Below are 19,225 nucleotides of genomic sequence, written 5' to 3'. Positions count from 1 at the left end.
ATGAGGATATTAGGGGTTTTACGGAACAAATGCTATGGATGGCTAAGTCGCTAGAGATTGATGTCACCTCATCTACTCCTAAGCCCAAGGAAAAGATTTTGGCTCCTATCTACACTGAGTCCCCTCTGACTGTCTCTTTACCAGTTCTAGAGGACTTCATGGATAATGCCAACAAGGTTTGGAGTAAACCTTTTGCTTGCCCCTCTACTTCTAAGAAAGTGGACAATGTTTATAAGGTTCAACCTGAAGGTTTTGAATTTTTATTTACACACCCTCCACCTTCCTCCAAGATCGTTGCTGAGGTGCTGGCTAAGCACCGTCAGAGTGCTAATTCAACACCTGTTGACAAGGACAGTAGAAAGGTGGGTGTGCATAGCCGTAAGGGCTATTCTGCTGATGCTCTGGGATTTCGCATTGCTACTTACCAAGCCTTCATGGCAGCTTACCAAGGTTTTCTGTGGAACCGCATGGCCAGTTTCATGGAGCACTTACCTGATGAGCAGAAGTCCTTGGCCAAGATAGTCCTCTCTGAAGGGAAGAAGTTGGCAAGGAACCAGATCAACGCCAGCCAGCATGGTTCTGACTGTTCTGCTAGAGCAGTGATGGCGAACCTTTTAGAGACCGAGTACCCAAACTGCAACCCAAAACCCACTTATTTATCGCAAAGTGCCAACACGGCAATTTAACCTGAATAGTGATGTATTAAGAGTTTGAAAATGTTGTAAAAAACATTGTTTAAAAGGGTTTTTGGATACCACGGCTTATAAATGGTTGGAAGACGTCTTCACAGCTAAAGGGGCCAAACAAAGTGCAAACAGTATTTTTTAATAACGTTTTCAAACTCTTAATACATTGGTGGGAATACATAGAAAGTACGAACAGTATTTTTTATAACATTTTCAAACTCTAAATACATTGCTGGGAATAAAGTGCGGTAACCCCCCAAGACTCATTTCTTAGTATACCAAGGGGGGTGATAAGAGTCTTCATCTATCTGCGGAAGGAATGTATAATGACTGAATAAAGAAGTTGTTAAGTTACTGAGACCCTGGGGTGAGAGACCAGATACAGGATAGTAAGCATCAAAATGCTCTACTGAGTTTGTGCTCATTGTAAACAACAGCAGCAGCAGCAAAGTGTGTCTTATCTTCCCCCCCCCCATGCAGAAGTCCCCTTTAGCCTTAGTATATCTCCAGGCCTCACCTGGAAGTTGGCAGCCCTGGCCAGACCCTCCTACACAACACTGAAGGGCTAGCAGTGTGAAGGGCAGGAACCCTGGCAGTCACCGGCCAAAGGGATGAAGCCGAATGCCCCGCCGGCAGCCCACGGTGATAGATCCTCCTTCCCCCACGTGTACGTTAGCCCCTTCTCTGCTGATCTTGTTTTCATAGGCCATTTATGCACGGGAGGTTTTGCCTTGGATTTGCCGCTTTGTAGATGCACAGTTTCCCCATCTGAATTCTCAAAACTCTGCATGGGGGTTTATTTTTGAGTTTTGAGAATGCGGATCTGTGTGTGTTAAGTGGTGTGGCCAAGGAAAATGTGCATCTACAGAGCAACAAATCCAAGGCAAAAGCTCCCAAGCATAAATGGCCCATAGTTTCTCTGTCTGGAGGGGGACACACGTGTACCGCTGTTCTGGGAACGGCCCGGAGCCACAGGGAAAGCGCCGGAGGGGGGGATCACAACCGTTGAGGCTTCTGTCCTTTGATTCAGCGTCCTCGGGGAAATTGGAAAGTTTCTGCCAACCCCCAGCAAGAGGGGTTGGGCCAATCTGAACCTAGTCTTGGAGCTTTTTTGGAAAGAGGAGAATGCACATGGGTGCCTCTTCTCCCCCCCTTTAAGTTCCTGATTTTCTCCACAGCCTTCCCCGTCCGAGGTGCAGACGGGCGGGGCAGAGCCGGAGGGGTGAGGGGGAGCCAACAAACAGCTGAGCTGCTGCGGCAGCTCAGCTGAGAGGGAGGGGCCCAGACGCCGACCGGGGAGGCCTTTTGGAGCCCCGGAAGTGCAGGACGGGAGGCTCAAGAGGGGGCAGACATTGCTGCCGTGCTCCCGTCCCTCTCACGCAACCCCAGGGAACTACTCCAAGGCAGACGCGACGGCTCCGGTGCGTGCCCACAGAGAGGGCTCGGCGTGTCAACTCGGGCTCACGTGCCATAGGTTCTCCAACATGGTGCTAGAGCTATGGCAGCTTTTATATCGCTGCAGCATTTCTCATGGCTTCAGTCTATAAATCTCTCCCAAGATGTGAGGAATCACATTGTGTAAGCACTTGTCCCCGTGGTAATCCCACAAACAGCATCCACAGACAAGGAGTCCAAAAGAGAGCTGATTTATTGGAAAACATACAGGTTTGCAGAGCTACAGGTAAATTGGCACAAATGGAAACTGGGAGCACAGTGCAGGGCCTATAAGGGAAAGTACTAGTCACAATGGGTCATGGCGGGCCCCCCTCTAACAAGGAGCCGCTCCCACGGGAGATAGCGCTGGAACAGGAATTCAGCCGTTAGCAAGTTCGACCTTGAGAGGCACCTGGTGGAATCGAAACTAAAACATTCACAGTCTGACAGGCTGCTGAGAGCAGTGGAAAGCAGGCCTGACATCCTGCCCTCCTTTAGGCCCCCTCCCCACCGTTCCCCACCGGTCCATTTGGAGGTGCTGGTTTGTGAGGGTAGGCAGTATGGAATTGGCGGACCTAACGGGGTGCAGACACATCACGTGCGCGTACCCACTCATCGTGAGCAGAACCGAAATGTTTCCAACGAACTAAATAGCGGAGAGATCCATGATGGATACGCGAGTCTAAGATTTTTGCAATTTCAAAATGTTCCTCCCCACCCAACCATCACTGGTATTTCAAGAAGTGGTTCAGGATGCCATTCGGGAGCGGGCACATGTGGTTTCAGCAAACTGACATGAAAGACAGGATGGATCCGCCTGAGTGATTTTGGGAGCGAACGTTCTACAGTCACTGGGTTAATGATACGAGCAATGGGGAAGGGACCCATGTATTTGGCACTGAGTTTGTTGCACGAGCGGTTGGACTGTAAGTTTTTGGTGGACAAATAAACCATCTCCCCCACTGAGTAGTCTTTGCTTGGTGAGCGATGTTTATCAGCTTGAGCTTTGTATTTACGTTTAGCTCGCTCCAGATTTCGCACCAGCCAAGGCCAGGTTGTCTCAATCGTGTGAACCCAGTCAGCAACACTTTCACCCCCCTCCACCCTGGAGACATCGTTATGGCTTATGGGTTCGAAGTCTTGCCCATAAACGGCCCGAAAGGGGCTAAATCCAGTGAACTGATGCACAGCATTATTGTACGCATATTCAGCAAAGGGTAACAATTCAACCCAATCATCCTGATGATAGTTAACATAACAGCGCAAGTAGCATTCTAGTACAACATTCACTCGTTCGGTTTGGCCATCGGTTTGGGGGTGGAAAGCACTTGAGAGACCTTGTTCTACCCCCACCAATTTTAAGAAAGCTCTCCAAAATTTAGCCACGTACTTACTTCTGTGGTCACTTATCACCTTGCGTGGAAAGGAATGTAGACGGAAGACATGTGACACAAAGAGGCGGGGCAGTTTTGGGGCGGATGGGATACCTGCGCAAGGGACAAGATGCACCTGTTTAGAGAACAGGTCCGTGATTACCCAAAGTACAGTTTTTCCCTCGCTGAGGGGGAGGTCAGTCATAAAATCCATAGCAATCACTTTCCAAGGTCTAGTGGGGGTCTCTAACAGTTGCACCAATCCGGGAGGTTTCCCTTGGGCCCTCTTGACCGTAGTGCAGACTGGGCAACTGCGAATGAACGAATCCACGTCAGTTCGCATGCTCGCCCACCAAAACTGCCTCCGTAACAAATGCAATGTTTTTAGAAATCCAAAGTGTCCCGCGGTCTTGGCTCCATGGACTAGCTGTAGGACTTCTTTTCGGAGCTCCTTAGGCACATACAGCTTAGAGTCTTTGGACCATAAACCTCCACGTTCAGTTAGAGCGGAGGGGAGGGTTTGTTCAGAGAGTTTGGCTTGGCAAGCGGAACAAAGTGAGGCCCAAAAGAGTCTGTGAGATCCAACCCATCTGGCGGTGTGGGCTCCGTGTTGGAGGGAGGGGATTGTTGACATGTAAGACTGCACATGGCAAGCAGATGTAAAATATCTAAGTGACAGCCAGGTGATTGGTGGTGTCACATGACAGCTCAATGACTGAGCAGAAAAACTGGCTTGTACTGGACTGAGCTAGATGGTCCTGGAGACAAGGCAGCCAACAGTTGATTGGCTGGGAGACTATGCCAGATATGTATATAAGTGTATCATATATGTATTGGGGTGTGGGTTGTGAGAAGTAGATGCTTTGCGTAGCATTTTGTCACTGTATAATAAAATAGCACTTTTATACTACGTGCTGACTCTGCTGTATTCACTCGCCGCTGGGGTGTCTGATACTTCTTCCAAACACCAACAGGGTTATGGGCCCAGAACCGCTGCGCTAGGTGCTGGAGGTTCTGAACAGAGGTTTATCTGTGGAACAGGTGCCGTGGACTGCAGTGGGAGCGAGTGAATGTCTGAGGTGAATTCAGACGGAGCAGAGGAAAAGGCAAGCCTATCTGCTGACAGTGAATTGTCGGGAGCAGAGGAGGAGGCGAGCCTATCTGCTGGCAGTGAGTTGTCGGGGGCGGAGGAGGAGGGTGATACAGAGCTTGAGGTGCCGGGTGCTGACGATATGGCACAGGCGGCAACAGCGTTGCTTGTGGATAAGCTCACCTCCACCAACTATGAGGTCTGGGCGTTGCGAATGCAGCACTATCTCAAGAGAGAGGCGTTGTGGAATTATGTAGCTGACCCCCCAGACCCAGAAACAGCTCAAGACTTAATTAAAGATGAGAAGGCACTAGCGACCATAGTGCTGAGCGTGGCAGACGATCAGCTTGTTTATATTACGGGAGCTTTGAAGGCGAAAACAGCTTGGAATTCCCTTAAACAAGTTTATGTACAAAAGACAGCTGGCTCTTTGATGACTATCACCCAAAGAATGTATCGGACGGTTTTGAAAAGTGGAGCGCCAGTGAGATTGCACATGAACTCTTTAGCAGAGTGTTTCCAAATGCTGGAACAGAGGGGGAAAGCTGTGTTGGAAGAAGACAAGGTCTTCATACTATTAAGCTCTCTGTCAGAGGATTACAATATGTTAATCACTTCTTTGGAGTCTCTGGACACAGGCCAGCTGACGTGGGAGTATACGGCTGGGCGTTTGTTGGATTTTGAGCAGAGATTGATTGCGTCGGCATCTGGGAAGCCTGCCCGGTCCGAGGGAGGAAAAGATAAGACGGATTACTGCGCTAACAGGGAAAAGTTTGCAGAGAAAAAGCACCTGTCATTGGATTTACAACATGTGGCTTTAAATGTAAGAAGATGCTTTTTGTGTGGTCAGAAAGGGCATTTAAAACGCGACTGCCCTGACGTCAAGAAAAAGAGTCGAGGGGAGCAGTCATCAGCAGGCGCAGCCAGAAGCCAGACAGCGTCATTAGTGAGGACAGAGACTAATGACTCTACTGGCACGTGGATCCTAGACTCTGGAGCTTCTCAAACAATTTGTCAGAGTAAGGAGCAATTACAGGAAGCACACAATTCAAGCCTGAAGCACGTAAGCCTGGCTGATGGAAGCAACGCAGATGTGGTGTGTGAGGGAAGTGTGAGGTTCCCTGCACTGGACTATGTCTTTAAAAAGGTGCTTTGTGTGCCCACTATTGAGGCAAATTTGCTAAGTGTCTGTGCACTAGATAATGCAGGGTTTACTGTAACCTTTGCTGAAAAATCATGCCAGATAGCAAAGAATGGAGAGGTGCTTCTGAGAGGAAAGCTATGTCATAATGTATATGTGGTGGAGAATGTTCATGTGAAGGCTAAGGCAGTACTTAATCAAAGCTTGCATGACAGCTGCATTCATTTATTGCATAGACGTCTAGCTCATTCTGGATATGAGGCAATAAATAAAACACTATCTCTACTGGGTAAAGAGAAAGTGAAGAAGTGTGAAAGGTTTCTAGACTGTGAGGTCTGTAAGTGTGTCAAATCTAAAGCCTACCCAGTGGCTAGACACAATGATAGAAGGTCTGAAAGAGCTCTAAAGCTATGTCATAGCGATGTCATAGGTCCTTTTAGAGAGAGCCATTCAGGGAACCGGTATGCATTAATTTTAACAGATGATCACAGCAGATTCACCTGGGTGTTTCCCATCAAAAAGAAATCAGATGTGTTTGAGACCTTCAAGTACTGGGCTAGAAGAGTACAGAAGCAGCTTGGTCAAGAGCTAAGTGCTTTACAGACAGACTTTGGGGGCGAGTACATGTCCAATGCATTTGCCAAGTGGTTGCAGCAGCAAGGTGTGCAACACAGGGTGGCTAATGTTTCAACCCCCCAGGAAAATGGTATTGCAGAAAGGCATGGTGGGATGTTGCAAACAAAAATGTATGCCATGCTGCGAGATGCAGAACTGCCTATGACTTTCTGGGCAGAGGCTTTAAAGGCAGCTTGTTATATTTCTAATCGGATCTGGACCAGATCCATAGATGATATCCCATACAGGGCACTGTACAAAAAGGACCCGAGTCTGAGCTATCTCAGAGTGTTTGGGGTGAAAGCCTGGGTAAATGTGCCTTTAAACCTGAGAAGGAAAGGAGGAGCTAGAGCCAAAAAGCTCACTTTCCTAGGGTATCAAACAGGCATGAAAGCCTACAGGTTTGCCAATGAACACAATTGTCTGAGTTACAGCAGATCAGCCAATTTCTGTGAAAATAGTAATTGGGATAAGATCCATGGGCATCAGGTGTCTCAGCAGATACTTCCTTTGTCTGACAGCTCTCATGATGAGAATGAGGTGAAACTGGAGGGATCTCCTAGTAGGGCCTCATCAGAGAGTGAACAAGGTGGAAGGTCTGTGCCAAGAGTGTCAAGCAGGAGTAACAAGGGAGTTCCTCCTGTAAGATATGGTTTTGAAACAAATGATGTTAATCATGTGTATGTGAAGGAGCCACAAAGTTACCAGGAAGTGTTGTTGCTAGAAGGGAAAGAAAAGGAGGGTTGGCTTGAAGCCATGAAGTCAGAGTATGACTCTCTCCAGGATAACAAGGTATTTTCCCTGACTCACCTGCCTGATCAAAGGAAAGCAATTGGGTGCAGGTGGCTATACAAAGTCAAATATCTGCCTAATGGGAAAATCCTTAGGAAGGCCAGGTTAGTGGCCAAGGGTTATTCTCAGAGGGAGGGACAGGATTTTGATGAGGTGTTTGCCCCGACTGTAAAATCAGAGTCTTTAAAAGCTGCACTGTGCAAGGCTGCAAGGGACAGTATGCAGGTGCATCATTTTGATTTTACTACTGCCTACCTGAATGCAAATCTGAGCGAGGAATTATATATGGAACAAATTCCTGGGTTTGCAAGCAAAGATGAGCTGGGAATGCTGAGACTGCATAAGGCCATCTATGGTTTAAAACAAAGTGCTCGGGCATGGTCACAATGCCTTAGCAAGGCCTTAATTAAACTAGGTTTCAAGCAAGGTGTGGCAGATCCTTGCATGTTCACTAAATGCGTGGGTGACACGGAATGTGTGCTCGTGGTTTATGTGGATGACCTTTGCCTGATGTTCCACACAGAGGAACAATTGCAGTGGTTCAAACAGGCTGCTGGGAGTGTGTTCAAAATGAAGCATTTGGGGAATATTCAAAACTACCTGGGGGTTGAAATAACCAGAGACTCAGAGGGGTGTTTTGAATTAAACCAAACCAAGAAAATTGAGCAACTTCTAAAGAAATTTGGAATGGCAGAAGCCAAGTGCACCGATACCCCCATGACAACAGGGTATGCCCGGGAGGTGGATGACAAAGAGTTCCACAACAAGGTGTTGTATCAGTCCCTGGTGGGGTCATTGCTATACTTGTCTTGTTGGACTAGACCTGATATTTGTATGGCTGTACATTTATTGTGTCAAAGGTGTGTTTGTCCTTATGAAAAAGACTGGATAGCATCAAAGAGAGTGCTGCGGTATCTAAAGGGCACTTCTTCAGCTAAATTAAAACTCAAAGCTGATGAGGAGGAGCCAGTCACTGTTTACAGTGATGCTAGTTGGGGAGACAGGGAAGACGGGAAATCCACTACAGGGTATGCGGTGTATCTGCATGGGGCCCTCATCATGTGGAAGTCTTTGAAACAAACTCACGTCCCCACAAGTACATGTGAAGCTGAATACTCAGCCATTAGTGACTGTGAGATACAGTTGGAGTGGCTACAACAACTGGTTAAAGATTTAAACCTGCAATGGAGTCTGCCTGTAAGGGTATTTTGTGATAATACAGCAGCGCAGCAGTTGGCAGGAGACCTAGGCATCAGAACTAGGAGTAAACATATCAATATAAGATACAACAATGTCAGGGAAGCGGTGAACAATGGGTTTATAAAACTGGAACATTGTGCTTCAAGTGACAACATTGCTGATGTTTTTACCAAATGTTTATCAGTGGAGAAATTTGTGAAATTTCGGGATTCATTGGGGCTTGCAATGTCAGTCTAGGAGGAGTGTTGACATGTAAGACTGCACATGGCAAGCAGATGTAAAAGATCTAAGTGACAGCCAGGTGATTGGTGGTGTCACATGACAGCTCAATGACTGAGCAGAAAAACTGGCTTGTACTGGACTGAGCTAGATGGTCCTGGAGACAAGGCAGCCAGCAGTTGATTGGCTGGGAGACTATGCCAGATATGTATATAAGTGTATCATATATGTATTGGGGTGTGGGTTGTGAGAAGTAGATGCTTTGCGTAGCATTTTGTCACTGTATAATAAAATAGCACTTTTATACTACGTGCTGACTCTGCTGTATTCACTCGCCGCTGGGGTGTCTGATACTTCTTCCAAACACCAACAGGGATGTCCCCGAGGGGGGTTGGATGGCTGGATGGTCAGAGTGACCGGGTGCCAGCGGGGCTGGCGAAGGAGGCGAGGGGGGTGGCGTGGTGTGTCGTTTGGCGTCTTTGTTCATTCTAAGGTGCTGACTACGGATGCCTCCCTGTTGGGTTGGGGTGCTCACTGTGAAGGACAATCGGCTCAGGGGCAGTGGTCTCCAGAGGAGTCTATACTCCATATTAATTTGTTGGAACTGAGGGCTATTAGGTATGCTCTGCTCTCTTTTTCAGACCTCCTCCGGGGCGAGCACGACCTGCTTCAGTCAGACAGCATGACTGCAATGAGCTATGTCAACAGACAGGGCGGCACGGTGTCTCTGTCTCTATGCAGAGAGGCCATAGCAGTATGGAACTGGGCCTACCTACACGACGTGGTCCTGCATGCCATTCACATTGCAGGGACCAACAATGTCCTGGCAGAGGATCTAAGCAGACATTTTTCTCCACATCACGAGTGGGAAATAAGTTCGGAGTATTTAGAACCGGTGTTCCTTCAACGGGGTTATCCCGAAGTAGATCTTTTCGCAACGTTAAACAATTGCAAAGCACCAAGGTTTTGCTCAAGGGCAGGCCTCGAGCCAGGTTCTCTAAGGGACGCTTTCGCTATAACATGGGACAAGGGGCGTTTTTACACTTTCCTTCCCTTGCCCCTAGTGCTAAAGGTAGTCAAGCTTATCCAACAGTACAGAACTCACTGTATTTTAGTAACCCCTTTTTGGCTGCGTCAAGTGTGGTTTACAACTGTGTGGGCCTTAGCCAGGGGCAACTATGTTCACTTCCCTCCTGATCTCAATCTACTGAGCTTCAATGGGAGATTTCATCTGGAACCCGACAAACTGAGGCTCTCAGCTTGGCTGATCCTCCCCCAGGATTAGAATACTCTGCTAGAGTATTAAATGTATTGGTCAGCTCTAGGAGGCCTTCTACCTGTTACTCTTACATTTGCAAATGGGTTAATTTTGCCAAGTGGGCTAGACTTAGGAGGTTCCGTCCTCATTCTGCCCCCTTGCCCCTAATCTTGGAATATTTACTGTCATTGAAGGATGGTGGCCTTTCAGTGTCATCTATTAAGGTGCACTTGGCGGCCATTTCAGCTTTTCATACTTCTATAGATGGAACTATGCTGTTTTCTCACCATGCATCCAAGTTGTTTCTCAAGAGTCTTAAGAATTTGTTCCCCCCTTGCCCTAGAAGGGTGGACCAGTGGTCTTTATCACTGGTACTGTCCAGACTAATGTTATCTCCTGTCCAGACTAATGTTATCTCCTTTTGAACAATTGCACGAGGCATCGTTGCCCATCCTTTCTAAGAAGGTATGTTTTTTGTTGCTGTTACCTCTGCGAGACGGGTGGGTGAGTTGGCTGCTTTGAAAGCCTCCACACCGTTTATTCAATTTTTTCCCAATAGGGTGGTGCTCAAACCAAGTTGTGAATTTTTACCCAAGGTTGTGTCTAAGTTTCATTTGGGGCAAACTGTTTCTTTACCAGTTTTTCCCCCAGCCTACTTCTTCAGCTGAGACGGCCCTGCATTCACTTGATGTTAAGAGGGCCCTATTGTATTATTTACAACGTATGAAGTCTTTTAGAAAATCAAATGTGTTATTTGTCTGTTTTGCTGGACCCAAGAAGGGTCGGCCTGCCTCTTCTGCTTCCTTATCTAGGTGGATAGTCCAGGCTGTCCAGATATGCTATCAACAAGCGGGTGTCCAGTGTCCGGCTTCTCTCCGAGCACATACGACCAGGGCGCAGTCTGCGTCTGCTGCTTTCCGAGGTGGAGTACCATTGGACAACATCTGTAGAGCGGCCACCTGGTCTTCACTTGACACCTTCGTACAACATTATGCGATAGATGCTGAAAGCAGAAGGGATACTGCGGTTGGGAGAGCAGTTCTACATTCGTTGTTTGATTAGCAGCTCACTCACTCCTCCTGGTGAGTAGCTATTCTCCCAATGTGGGACTGCACAGAAGCCTGTAGACGAAAGTAGTGTTTCACTTACCTGTAACTGTTGTTCGTCCAAGGTCTTCTGTGCAGACACACATTCCCTCCCTCCTGCCCCGCTTCTCATTGTTTTTGCTTATTTTCAGAGTTGCTTGGCAGGAGAAAGAACTGAGGGAATAGGGGGGCGCCCCCCTCTAGGTAGCGCCGTTTCGGCGGGAAAGCAGACGCATGCGCATAGGCGCAGCACCCCCTATTCTAGCCTAAAGAAGCTATCTAATCTTCCCGGCGACAGGCCTGCACATGCGCAGTCCCCAATGTGTGCGTGCACAGAAGACCCTGGACGAACAACAGTTATAGGTAAGTGAAACACTGTTATCTAATTATAGGAAAGAGAGGAATATCAGCTCTTTATGTAATTTGCCCACTAGGTGGTTTATGTAATTTGCCCACTAGGTAAACAGGGATCCAGATGTTTTCAGGGTTCTATAGATTATACATAATAATTTTTAAAAATTGTCTTATTTTGCTAAGTTGAATGCAGAAATGAGAGGAAAGTTGCCTCTCATTCATCATGTATTCATGCCAATTTATGGATTGTAATGTAGTAAAATGAAAAGCTAGCATCCACTGCCACCTTTTGTAGGATTGCTAAGTACAGATAGATTGATAGAGGCTGCATCTTTAACCAACTGATTAAGAACAATGTACATAGACTTATCTTAGACTCTGGCTTTAAAAAAAAAAAACATATACAATATATATTGTTTTATTTTGATTGTTGCATCTGTTTAATAAATAAACAGACCTGAATCTCAGGAAGGACCTTTCTGAATGTACCACTGAACCAAAAGATGACATACCTAGAATGTGTTCAGACTATTATATTGCCATATTACACTCCTTCCACCCTGAAAACAAAGATACATCACTTAATTTCTAAGAGGGGAAAAAGAAAATAACACCAAATCTTTAATTATTTTTGTAGGGAAAAGCAATTGGCAGCAGTATATATGTAGTCATGCAAGGCTGTTAAAGATGGCAGACTATGTATTACAAGATGCCTTACTGATTATGCATCAATCTATATGTACACTGGATACAAGATGGGTATAACCTAGGATATGATATACTGGGTATAACATCTGCACTGTGTGAAAAAATGATTGTGAAGTTTAAATTATTCAAAAGAGCCTGTAGGCGGCTCACTTGAACATGCGTGACCAGTGTGTACTCAGCAGATGACCCTAGGTCACCATGGCCCTGTCAACATCAAGAGACAGAAAATGAGCAATACTATGGCGACATTGTTAAGAGGCATTTAGTTGTGGCCCAGAAGAACAATGGCTTGTTCATGTGTTTGTGACAGAGTTAAGATTTTAATGAACGGTTTCTTCAGTATTTCCAATTAGAGGCTTGATTTCTTCACTGTACAGTAGTAGGAAGAATCCTTGTATTGAAAGAACTTTTATATTCAGCCCCCAACTTTCTCAGGCAACTTCCAAGGTCTTCTTTTTGGGTTTTTTTGGGTAGTGCAAAAACTACAATTCTTGCTGACTGAACTGCCTAGTCCTATGATACAATCTGGCAATCAGAAACTTCCTCTTTTCTTGTCTATGCTTCCCTTTCCTTTCCTACTCTAAATTTCCCAGGGCCAAAAGGAAGCAGAAACCTTTTAGAAATCCTTTCTGCCTTTCCTTCTCTCTCAATGCTTTCAGTGACTTAAGAGAAACACACTTCAAGTGGTATAGCATGAGTTATGGAACCACTAACCTTTTCTATCAGCTGGCCTTCTACGGGCCAAACTACAACCCCAAGATGCTGGGAAGGGATGGGGGTTAACTCACCTGACACTAATTCCCTATCAAGAATACACCTCCAGGTTGCACTTCTCATCCAATCATTCAGTCATAGTTATGGAAGCACCCCAGGGAGACCCACTTTTGATCAGGGAAATGGGTAAGGAACTGACCTCTCTTGTTCTGAGCCATGGCCCCAATCCAGATATCCCAAGCAGCCTTTTATTACATGTTCATAGTTCCAGATACGGAATTCGACTGTCAATATCCACCCACTGCAAACAAATAAAACCTCTTTCATGTCCGCAATCAGTTGTCTCAGATGGTATGAAAGATCAGGTTATTAGCATTTTATATATGAACATCTTAGAATCATAGAATCATAGAGTTGGAAGTGACCACCAGGGCCATCAAGTCCAACCCCCTGCACAATGCAGGAAATTCACAACTCCCTCCCCCACACACCTAGTGACCAGAAGATGGCCAAGATGCCCTCCCTCTCATCATCTGCCTAAGGTCACAGAATCAGCATTGCTGACAGATGGCCATCTAACCTCTTCTTAAAAACTTCCAGGGAAGGAGTGCTTACCACCTCCCGAGGAAGCCTGTTCCACTGAGGAACCGCTCTATCTGTTAGAACATTCTTCCTAATGTCTAGAGGGAAACTCTTTTGATTTAATTTCAACCCGTTGGTTCTGGTCCCACCCTCTGGGGCAACAGAAAACAACTCGGCACCATCCTCTATATGACAGCCCTTCAAGTACTTGAACATGGTTATCATATCCCCTCTCAGTCTTCTCCTCTTCAGGCTAAACATACCCAGCTCCTTCAACCTTTCCTCATAGGACTTGGTCTCCAGACCCCTCACCATCTTTGTTGCCCTCCTCTGGACACGTTCCAGCTTGTCCACATCTTTTTTAAAATGTGGTGCCCAAAACTGAACACAGTACTCTAGTTGAGGTCTAACCAGAATGGAGTAAAGCGATACCATCACTTTGCGTGATCTGGACACTATACTTCTGTTGATGCAGCCCAAGACTGCATTTGCCTTTTTAGCTACCCAACCGCATCACACTGCTGACTCATGTTCAGTGTTTGGTCTACTAAGACCCCAAGATCCTTTTCACACACACTACTGCTCAGACAACTCTTCCCCCTCCTATAATTATGCATTTGATTTTTCCTACCTAAATGCAGAACTTTACATTTGTCTTTGTTGAAGTGCATTTTATTAGTTCTAGCCCACTTCTCCAGCCTGTCAAGATCATCCTGCATCTTGGCTCTGTCTTCTATCATATTTGCTACCCCTCCCAATTTAGTATCATCTGCAAATTTAATAAGCATCCCCTCTATTCCTTCATCCAAATCATTTATAAAGATGTTGAACAACACAGGGCCCAGCACAGATCCCTGAGGAACTCCACTAGTCACTTCTCTCCAAGTGGATGAGGAACCATTAACTAGCACTCTTTGAGTACGATCTGTCAACCAGTTGCAGATCCACCTAACAATAATAATAACAATAATCTTATCTCCAGTGGGTGGGAAAATAAGAGCTATAGACAGGGATAGTTTGAGAAGAGCAAGGAAGAGGAAGAAGCAGCAGTTTTAAATTGTTGATTTGAACTAGTGGTTTTTTATGTATTTTATTGTGTTTTGTTATTATTTACCTTGGAAGCCACCTTGAGTTCCTATAAAGTAGGTGAATAAGTTAGGAGTGTTAGAAGGCTGTAAAGAATGCTTTACAAAAAATTATCTGCATTAGAGAATAGTCGGTTGATCATGAAGTGCCTTTACATCCTGAAACCTCATCTACACAATCCTGGCAACTGTAGATTTCTGAAGCTGGTAAGAATGTTTTACAAGTGGACCAAACCCCTTCACATTCAGAACACATCAGAGTAAATGCATGTTAAACTGGTTTTAAATATGTATGAAGACATTCTTCACTCACAACATTCAAATGTTAGAAGGCCAAATTAAGAAACAAGGAAGTACAGTGACAATATTCTGAGACCTGAAGCTGCTTATAACTAAATTTTAAGTGTTCAGAAAATTTCCCCTTTGTCCTGATTTATATATGGCTGCAGCTGCATATGGGAGCTTCTTCTTCTGTACCACATCTTCCTGACTGTCAGCCATCATTAGCTCACCAGCTGCTGCTGATTAGCTCAAGCATCTCCTAGAAGACCCAGGAAAAGTCTTCTAAAATATCTCCCCTGGGCTTTTTTAAAAGTGTTCATTTCATAGGATTTTTTTCCCTGTACTGCTCAGCTTCATTTCTGGTGCTCTTCCTGTTCTGTTCTGTGGAAGGAGCAAACTGGGTAAACACCCAGGTGGGGGGCAGCTCGGGATATTTTTCATTACTCAGAAGTGATTCATTAAATAAAAGACCGGCGACCACAGGTTTAGATAAAAGAACAACAAAGGTGGGATTTGAAGAGTATCTGTAGGGGTATACGTGTGAAAAATGTTACGGAGTAATATGCATGTGATTTTTGCAGGAAATAAATGGCACAATAATAAAAAATGAATGATCCAAAATAGTGAAAGTATTAAAATCGGCAGAGTAAAACACAGCTGAGCCACTGCAATCAGCAGACTTAAGGGACAGGAGGTCATATTGACTAGCTCAGACAATCACAGCATCTTTCTGTGGCTGGTAAATATAGCAAGTAGGGTTGTGCAAAAAAAAAAATCAGTTAATTTTGGGTTTGGGTTTATTGGGCCTGGGTTTTTTTGGTAAACCCAGAATAAGCCGAATACCCATATCGGTAAATTTTGGTATTCACCTTTGCTCAGAGGCAGTTTGAGACTTTGGCATAGTGTAGTGGGTTGTGATGTGGTACTGTTGTGGTAATTTATGTTGTGGCTAAACCTTTACTTTCTAGCTTTCTGCAGTTTTTTTAGCTTTAAGGCTTTAAGTGATCTTATAAATTCCCCTTTTGTATCCACCCGATGATGTTTGTCCTAGTAAACCTCTAGCTGGAGAAAGACAAACTCTAAACCCCAACAGTCTGCTTGAGGGATGGTTTGTTGTTTTAAGGTTGGGATTGATAATCCCACTAAAGTAAAATACTTCTCTTATGGACAGGAACTTAACCTTTTTGTTTTTCAAAATGATCTCCTTTTAAATACTGTAGATGAAATCCCACAAACCATGATATGACCAAAAATATTTATATTTAAAGCAGTACATTCTTGAGGCAAAAAGAAGACACAATCTGTTCTTAATGTTTGCTTTCCCCCTTTCTTTCCTCTGACAAATCCAAGGCAGTTGGATAATTGTTTCCCTGTGCTTGTGACTCAAACAGAGCCCTTCTAAACGTCCAGCATCCTGTGAATTGACCCTCAGGATATGATTGTCTTCAGCCTCCCCTCTTCGACTAGTACAGCATATATATTTTTCCTGCAGTCTACTGCGTAGTCCACCATCCACCATTGCAGCACAATCTCCATTCATGTCAGGGGAACTTGCTTGGGACCTTTATGCTAGCCTCATTAACAGAGCTACACAGAGTTTTCCCATGGATTGAAGCATCAACCCCCTCCCACTGCTGCCCAAATTATCTACAGTCTGATGTTCTTGGAGATTCTCCATCTTTCCTTCCACCCATAAAAAAACTCTGGTGGGTCCAATCCTATATATGAATTATTTGCTAACACTTTTATTGCTCCTTATTTAGAATATTTCTCTTAAGACTACCCAAATAAACAAAGTAGTTCACTTATTGCTAACTGCAGGTGATGAAAGATGGAGCCCCGGGTATCATGAAACGAATGATTGAATGTTAGAATGAATGTCCAAAATGCAAAAAAAATGTCAACTGTCTTCTGGAAATATTGCCTTTATCATGCACCAAGTGAATGGAATAGTGCCAATGGGCATAGACAAAGTTGATTAGATGACAGGCCACTAAATATGGGTGATCTCAATGTCTTTGTTATCTCACTAGGCTTATTATATATTGCCAACATTTTCCTGTGATTGTTGATAGTGTTAAATTGCTATCCTATGAGGCCACTGGCCACAGCGTAGCTACCCTGGCACAGGGTACCACTGGTTGGTTGCCTGTGGACATTCTGCAGAGCAGAATAAAATCAACAAGCATCCCACTGTAAGGCCCAGGCATCATAGTGAACACACTGAGGACCCTAGCAACCCTGGCAACACCCACCTAGGGTTGTGCAAAAAGAAAAATTGGTAAATTTTGGGTTCGGGTTTATTTGGCCTGATTTTTTTTTTTTTTTTTTTTGTAAACTCAAAATAAGCTGAATACCCATACCAGTAAATATTGATATTTGGCTTATTTCCGGGTTTACCGAAAAAATTCAGGCCCATTATAGTCTACAGGGGGGGGGGGAAATCAAAGCTACTGAGGGGGCGTTTTTAGAGGTAGAGCCCCCAAATTTCCAGGGTAGCTTGAAGGAACTCTCCTTGCATGAACCCCAAAGTTTGGTGAAGATTGGATCAGGGGATCCAATTTTATGAGGTCCCAAAGGGGTTGCCCCCATTTCCCACAGGAAAACATTGCAAAGATCACACAAGACACCAAACTGCCCCAAAAAACTCTCTCTAAATTCAACAATGAGAACGATGATGACAACAATAAAGCCATGACCCCCCCACTCAAACAATCAAATCACCCCCTCCTTTCAGATGAAAGCCAGCAAGATCTGAAGCAGAGAAAACCCCAAAATTCAAACAATACAACTTTGCAACAGCAAGCAGTGGAGAAATGGAAGCAGGGTCTCCTATCCAAAATAATCAAATCACCCCTTCAAACTAGCAAACCCTCCCCCAACCAACCAACAGGCCAAGGTCTGCTGGCTTCTAGCAAAATTTAAAAAATAAGCCCCAAATACACCTTGTTTAAAAGGAAAACGATGATATCTCAAACCCTTCAGTGTCTTCTCCTCCAGGCAGCAGGAAGGAAGAAATTCAACCCAAGCAGCAGGTTGTAATCCAGCAGGTCAGGATGAGGCACCAGGATCCAGGATCACAGAGGAAGAATCAGGCAGCAGGAGCTAAAGCCAAGCTATGCCACAAAACTCTCTCAAATGGCCTGGTCTGGGAACCAGATCTGCTTTTATACTCTTTGGCCAAGCACAGAAAAGTTTGAAAATAATTTGAGCCAAAAGAACACCTTCTGTGATTGGTGAAAAAACACTATTCTTTCTTACCTGGGTTCCTATTGGCAACTGAGAATTCCTGGCCCTCCTCCCTTCTCCTCTCTAGGTTGTCCTCTGTTGCAATCCAGGTAGATTGCACCAGCTGGCTTTGCAGCAATGCAAAATGTATTGCTGCCAATGGCCACATGGGAAGCTCCAGTGAGCCTTCTTATTGGCCACTCCAACATGCCTGCTCCCTTCCTCCTGCTGCCCTGGAAACCAGCCAGAGGGCAGGAATATGAAGAAAGGAGATAGCTCTCCTTTAAACACAACAAGGTCCACAAAATGGAGACTCTGCAGAAGGCGAATAGCTGAAACCCGAAAAGCTGAATATCTATTCAGCTTTTTCAGGAATTGCCTATTCGGCTTCGGGCAGATTCCCATATTTTGATATTCACTTGACCCAAACCTGACTTTTGCCAAAATGGCTAATTTCGGGTTTATTTTCTGTTCGGGTATATCGATATACACAACCCTACATCCCACCAGTCAGGAAAAGGTGCCTCTCTGACAACTCTGTGAATGGCAGACACAGGTGAAGCCAATCATTGGCCACCAATGTGGGCATGGCCCCCTGACAAGAAATCAACTCCCCATAGGCAGAGTATCAGAAGTCAGGAAGGAAAGATTCGGCAATACCACAACCCCAATGGAAGCTTGTGGTGCAAACAGCAGGAACCCTGGAGTCAATCAATGCACTCCAGGGCTCCCCTAGGATTAACAAACTCTAGGCAAGGCCTGGATAAAGTTGCCAGCTCCAGGTTGGGAAATCCTGGAGATTTTGGGGGTTGAGCCTGAGGAGACTAGGGTTTGAGAAGGGGAGGGACTTCAGTGGGATATTACGCCATAGAACCCACCTTCTAAAGTATATGGTGAAAGCGACAAGAGTGGAATATGCAAGAAAGTAGAAACCAGATGTAACTGAATGGACAAATAAAGTAGCAGAATATGCAACTATGGCTAATAAAACTGCTTTCGTGGATTTGCCTTCTGCTGAAATCTGTTTATGGGTTTGCCGCAGGGCTAGAGCTTTCATTAGGACACTAGTCCTATCCTTACTTGCTGACCTTGGCTGGAGCCCTGGAGGGTTTGGCTAGACACTCGCCTCCTCGGTTTGGGGCGCAGGAAGAGCTCCCTGAGGACCCCGACTTTCTGCGTGCCATCTTGGAGGAGGCGCAGCGGACTTACGCGGAGTCCACCCAGCTGGTTGGGCTGGTGATTGATCAGTGGCGTCGCCTGGCAGCGGCGACCCCCTGGAGGACTCAGGACGCTAATCTACGTGCCCACAACGACCTTTTGGGGCTAGATACTTTGCTGGAGGAGGCCTGGTTGGTGCAAGAGGACTTTGCTCTCCTAAC

This window comes from Euleptes europaea, chromosome 10 (assembly GCF_029931775.1).
Source record: "Euleptes europaea isolate rEulEur1 chromosome 10, rEulEur1.hap1, whole genome shotgun sequence".
NCBI classification, from domain to species: Eukaryota; Metazoa; Chordata; class Lepidosauria; order Squamata; family Sphaerodactylidae; genus Euleptes; species Euleptes europaea.
The sequence above is the reverse complement of the archived record's forward strand: the minus strand, read 5'-3'. Positions refer to the sequence as shown.